We start from the raw sequence: 7031 nt of genomic DNA, 5'->3' as shown, positions 1-7031 counted from the left end.
GTCATTTTATTTATCGTACTTTAAATTATCGCACTTTTAATTATTGTACTTTTACTTATCATCATTTACTTTACGCTTTAAATTAAGTTATATTTATATTTAATATTTTACATTAGGTTTTAATTGTGATTTAAGACATAAAATCGACAAACCGGTCATTAAACGGTAAAACCCCTTTTTATAATAATAATAATAATACTACTTATATATATATTTATACAAATATAGTTTAAAACACATATAGCGTTAAACTTAGTGAGCTCCCTGTGGAACGAACCGGACTTACTAAAAACTACACTACTCTACGATTAGGTACACTGCCTATAAGTGTTGTAGCAAAGTTTAGGTATATCCATTCTATAAATAAATAAATAACTTGTGTAAAATTGTAGCGTATTTAATAGTATTTGGTAGTTAAATATAATATATTTCATACTACACCTCGCACACATCAAGTATTTTTGGGGCCGCTGCCGGGGATAGTAAATAAGTTCGTTATTATTACAAAAACTAATAAATTTTTTTTATATAAGTTTTAGTTATATTATATTTTCTATAAAATAAGAAAATCAAAGTAAAAAAAAAAAAAAAACAAACTGAACCTGCATTTTTTTGACCTACATAGTAATCTGAATCTGCATTCATACGATCGCATGGCTGCACCTCTTTAAACTCATGCGACCGCATAGTCGTGTCTGACAGGTTCTGAACCTCAGCTGGTACGGATTAGGGTTTGTTTTAATTATTATTATTATTAATTAATTAGATTAGGGTTTTATTTAAATATTAATTAGTTTAAGTTTTGTTTAATTTAAGTGTTAATTAGTTTTATTAATTTATAAATTAATACTTTTATAAAATAATAATATAAAAATAATATTTTTATAAAAATAAGTAATTTTATCATTTTTTTGTATCTTTTTATAAATTGTATATTTTTATCGTTTAATTTTTAATTTGTATTTTTATCGTTCGTAATTAGTTTTTAAACTTAGTTTTTGCTGAAATGTCCCGTTCTTATTGATTAAAAAAGTTCCATATTAATTGATTTCGTTGCGAGGTTTTGATCTCTATATGAGACGTTTTTCAAAGACTGCATTCATTTTAAAACAAACCATAACCTTTATTTCATCAATAAAGGTTTAAAAAGCTTTATGTAGATTATCAAATAATGATAATCTAAAATATCCTGTTTACACACGACCATTACATAATGGTTTATAATACAAATATGTTACAACAAAATAAGTTTCTTGAATGCAGTTTTTACACAATATCATACAAGCATGGACTCCAAATCTCGTCCTTATTTAAGTATGCGACAGCGGAAGCTCTTAATAATCACCTGAGAATAAACATGCTTAAAACGTCAACAAAAATGTTGGTGAGTTATATGTTTAACCTATATATATCAAATCATAATAATAGACCACAAGATTTCATATTTCAATACACATCCCACACATAGAGATAAAAATCATTCATATGGTGAACACCTGGTAATCGACATTAACAAGATGCATATATAAGAATATCCCCATCATTCCGGGATACCCTTCGGATATGATATAAATTTCAAAGTACTAAAGCATCCGGTACTTTGGATGGGGTTTGTTAGGCCCAATAGATCTATCTTTAAGATTCGCGTCAATTAGGGTCTCTGTTCCCTAATTCTTAGATTACCAGACTTAATAAAAAGGGGCATATTCGATTTTGATAATTCAACCATAGAATGTAGTTTCACGTACTTGTGTCTATTTTGTAAATCATTTATAAAACCTGCATGTATTCTCATCCCAAAAATATTAGATTTTAAAAGTGGGACTATAACTCACTTTCACAGATTTTTACTTCGTCGGGAAGTAAGACTTGACCACTGGTTGATTCACGAACCTATAACAATATATACATATATATCAAAGTATGTTCAAAATATATTTACAACACTTTTAATATATTTTGATGTTTTAAGTTTATTAAGTCAGCTGTCCTCGTTAGTAACCTACAACTAGTTGTCCACAGTTAGATGTACAGAAATAAATCGATAAATATTATCTTGAATCAATCCACGACCCAGTGTATACTTATCTCAGTATTGATCACAACTCAAACTATATATATTTTGGAATCAACCTCAACCCTGTATAGCTAACTCCAACATTCACATATAGAGTGTCTATGGTTGTTACAAAATATATATAGATGTGTCGACATGATAGGTCGAAACATTGTATACGTGTCTATGGTATCTCAAGATTACATAATATACAATACAAGTTTATTAAGTTATGGTTGAAATAGATTTGTTACCAATTTTCACGTAGCTAAAATGAGAAAAATTATCCAATCTTGTTTTACCCATAACTTCTTCATTTTAAATCCGTTTTGAGTGAATCAAATTGCTATGGTTTCATATTAAACTCTATTTTATGAATCTAAATAGAAAAAGTATAGGTTTATAGTCAGAAAAATAAGTTACAAGTCGTTTTTGTAAAGGTAGTCATTTCAGTCGAAAGAACGACGTCTAGATGACTATTTTAGAAAACATACTTCCACTTTGAGTTTAACCATAATTTTTGGATATAGTTTCATGTTCATAATAAAAATCATTTTCTCAGAATAACAACTTTTAAATCAAAGTTTATCATAGTTTTTAATTAAATAACCCAAAACAGCCCGCGGTGTTACTACGACGGCGTAAATCCGGTTTTACGGTGTTTTTCGTGTTTTCAGGTTTTAAATCATTAAGTTAGCATATCATATAGATATAGAACATGTGTTTAGTTGATTTTAAAAGTCAAGTTAGAAGGATTAACTTTTGTTTGCGAACAAGTTTAGAATTAACTAAACTATGTTCTAGTGATTACAAGTTTAAACCTTCGAATAAGATAGCTTTATATGTATGAATCGAATGATGTTATGAACATCATTACTACCTTAAGTTCCTTGGATAAACCTACTGGAAAAGAGAAAAAATGGATCTAGCTTCAACGGATCCTTGGATGCCTCGAAGTTCTTGAAGCAGAATCATGACACGAAAACAAGTTCAAGTAAGATCATCACTTGAAATAAGATTGTTATAGTTATAGAAATTGAACCAAAGTTTGAATATGATTATTATCTTGTATTATAATGATAACCTACTATAAGAAATAAAGATTTCTTGAGGTTGGATGATCACCTTACAAGATTGGAAGTGAGCTAGCAAACTTGAAAGTATTCTTGATTTTATGTAACTAGAACTTGTAGAATTTATGAAGAACACTTAAAACTTGAAGATAGAACTTGAGAGAGATCAATTAGATGAATAAAATTGAAGAATGAAAGTGTTTGTAGGTGTTTTTGGTCGTTGGTGTATGGATTAGATATAAAGGATATGTAATTTTGTTTTCATGTAAATAAGTCATGAATGATTACTCATATTTTTGTAATTTTATGAGATATTTCATGCTAGTTGCCAAATGATGGTTCCCACATGTGTTAGGTGACTCACATGGGCTGCTAAGAGCTGATCATTGGATTGTATATACCAATAGTACATACATCTAAAAGCTGTGTATTGTACGAGTACGAATACGGGTGCATACGAGTAGAATTGTTGATGAAACTGAACGAGGATGTAATTGTAAGCATTTTTGTTAAGCAGAAGTATTTTGATAAGTGTATTGAAGTCTTTCAAAAGTGTATAAATACATATTAAAACACTACATGTATATACATTTTAACTGAGTCGTTAAGTCATCGTTAGTCGTTACATGTAAGTGTTGTTTTGTAACCTTTAGGTTAACGATCTTGTTAAATGTTGTTAACCCAATGTTTATAATATCAAATGAGATTTTAAATTATTATATTATCATGTATGAATATCTCTTAATATGATATATGTACATTAAATGTCTTTACAACGATAATCGTTACATATATGTCTCGTTTAAAAATCATTAAGTTAGTAGTCTTGTTTTTACATATGTAGTTCATTGTTAATATACTTAATGATATGTTTACTTATCATAGTATCATGTTAACTATATATATATATCCATATATATGTCATCATATAGTTTTTACAAGTTTTAACGTTCGTGAATCACCGGTCAACTTGGGTGGTCAATTGTCTATATGAAACATATTTCAATTAATCAAGTCTTAACAAGTTTGATTGCTTAACATGTTGGAAATATTTAATCATGTAAATATCAATCTCAATTAATATATATAAACATGGAAAAGTTCGGGTCACTACATTTGCCATAGTTATTTTTATTTCTAGATTTTTAGGTTTTGCCGTAGAATCTCTTAAGTGCTTTTTCTTTAGATTAAGATTTAGACTCTTTAGAATTTTACGACGTCACTTATCGCTTTAATATTTAATAGATTTTAGTGCCTATTTAAGTTATTGCCGTTTTTGATATAGAATTCCTTTAAGCTTTAATACCTTTAGAAGCAACTTTTAATATTTAGTTTTTAGACTTTTAAGTTTCGACGCTTTACTTTCTTATTATTATTTTTTGACCTTTTATTTTTCGACGCACTCTTTTTCTTTCTTATTTCTCGACGCTCTAGTTTCTAGGACATAGAATTTTCTTTATTTTCTTTAAATTTCGACGAAAACTTATTTTAAGCGGTTAAATTGATAGACATCCAAAATTTTCTGGTTCGTAGTAATAGTTGGATTTGTTAGTGGCGAGTTGTGGGCTCCCGATTTAAAGGGTCATGGCTACCTGCTGCATCTATTGGCTATTCGAAACGTGGGCAAAATCAGAAAAGTCTATTAATTTGATAACTTATATAATTTTTTATTTTTATAACTAATAGGATATTCAGTGAATGCACCGAGAAAAACATTCACCACCTTTCATACGTTCACCTCCTGTAACTCGATCAAGGCATCTAGCCAATATCGTCACCGTTGATTTTTCTTTAGAATCTTCATCAAGTTGACTAAGTACTCCAATTCAAATTTTCGATAATCCATTTTTTGAACCCGACCTCACAATTGAGAACCCGGAGGATATTCAAGGACAATTCAGAGATCCTGAACCATTAATCATTCCTGCTGAACCACAAATCATACATCCAGAGATTGTCGAGGAAAAACCATTAAATCAGAATCCTCTAGTGATTCAGAGTCAACAAATTCAATCATGGAAAATCCGAAACCTCTAAGTATGGAAGATTGAATGAGAGCTACACGCACTGGCCAAGGTCATGCAATTACTCAACCAGACATTAATGCGCCAGATTACGAAATCAAAGGACAAATCCTACACATGGTAACTAATCAATGCCAATTAAGTGGTACGCCGAAGGATGATCCAAACGAACATCTTCGTACCTTTAATAGGATCTGTATTCTATTCAAAATTAGAGAAGTTGAGGATGAACAGATCTATCTCATGTTATTTCCCTAGACTTTAAAGGGAGAAGCCAAAGATTGGTTAGAATCGTTACCTGAAGGGGCGATTGATACATGGGATGTTTTAGTTGAGAAATTTCTTAAAAGATTCTTTTCGGCATCTAAAGGCATGAGACTTCAAGGAGAAATTGTTACATTCACGCAGAAGCCAAATGAAACTTTATATGAAGCATGGACAAGATTTGGAAAGTTGTTGAGAGGATGTCCTCAACATGGTTTAGACACTTATCAAATAGTACAAATATTCTACCAAGGATGCGACATTACTACACGAAAAGACATCGACATAGCAGCTGGTGGTTCCATTATGAAGAAAACCGCAACTGAAGCTTACAAAATTATTGATAACACAGCCTACTCACATGAGTGGCATCAAGAAAAAGACATCGTTAGATCATCTAAAGCGGTTAGAGCCGATTCTAGCCATGACTTTGATTTCATTTCCGCAAAGTTAGATGCTTTCGAGAGACGAATGGAAAAGATGACTAAAGATATTCACGCAATACGCATAAGTTGTGAATAGTATGGAGGACCACATTTGACAAAAGATTGTTTCAGTATTGAACAAACAATGGAACAAAGAGAGAATGTTTCATACATGAACCAAAGGCCTGGAAATAATTATCAGAATAATTATCAACCGCCAAGAACAAACTACAATCAAAATCAGAATTATAACTGAAATGTTCCATACAACAACCAACAAGGTCCTAGCAATCAACAAGTATCCAATAATACTTACAACTAGCAAAGACCTATTTTTCAAAATAAACCACCACAAACCGATGATAAAAAGCCAAATTTAGAAGATATGATGTCGAAGCTAGTTGAATATCAAACGCAGTTTTTCACATCTCAGAAACAAACTAATGAACAAAATGCTCAAGCATTTAGAAATCAACAAGCTTCAATCCAAAATCTGGAACAAGAAGTGAGCAACCTAGCAAGGTTGATAGGTGAAAGAAAACCGGGGAGTCTACCTAGCGATGAAACAGCTAAAGACATTACCACGAGAAGTGGTATTACACTTAAACCACCTGAAATACCTGTAATTTCTGATGACTCTATTCCTACTACACAGGCACCACAGCCTGAGCAAGAGAAGGAAACAGAACCAGTGGTTGAAAAGGTTAATGAAGATAATATAGTTAAGGCTAAACCTTATGTTAAACCATACCAACCACCACTTCCTTACCCAAGTAAAATGAGAAAAGAAAGACTTGAAGCCGAGCAATCCAAATTCTTGGATATGTTTAAACAAATAAATGTCAATCTTCTTTTCATTGGTGTGATTTCAGGAATGCCAAGATATGCTAAATTCCTGAAAGATTTAATCACAAATAGAAAGAAAATGGAAGAACTCTCGGCTGTTATAATGAATGCTAATTGTTCTGCAGTGCTGTTGAATAAACTACCAGAAAAACTCTCTGATCCAGGAAGTTTCACAATTCCATGTTTTTTGGGTAGTCTTAGTTCAATAGAAGCACTGGCAGATTTAGGTGCTAGTATAAATTTAATGTCGTATTCACTATACGCTAAACTAGACCTTGGAGAATTGAAACCAACACGAATAAGCATACAACTAGTCGATCGATCAGTAAAATATCCTAGAGGA

General features: G+C 31.0%; 1 non-coding gene across 1 annotated transcript; it reads right to left on the bottom strand.

Moving 5' to 3' along the window:
* Nucleotides 1–5528: 5528 nt before the first annotated feature.
* On the bottom strand, nt 5529–5635 carry LOC139873897 (small nucleolar RNA R71). Its single transcript, XR_011767608.1, has one exon. It is a non-coding gene; the product is annotated as a small nucleolar RNA R71 (small nucleolar RNA).
* Nucleotides 5636–7031: the final 1396 nt, after the last annotated feature.

This window comes from Rutidosis leptorrhynchoides, chromosome 10 (genome assembly GCF_046630445.1).
Source record: "Rutidosis leptorrhynchoides isolate AG116_Rl617_1_P2 chromosome 10, CSIRO_AGI_Rlap_v1, whole genome shotgun sequence".
NCBI classification, from domain to species: Eukaryota; Viridiplantae; Streptophyta; class Magnoliopsida; order Asterales; family Asteraceae; genus Rutidosis; species Rutidosis leptorrhynchoides.
The sequence above is the reverse complement of the archived record's forward strand: the minus strand, read 5'-3'. Positions and strand labels throughout refer to the sequence as shown.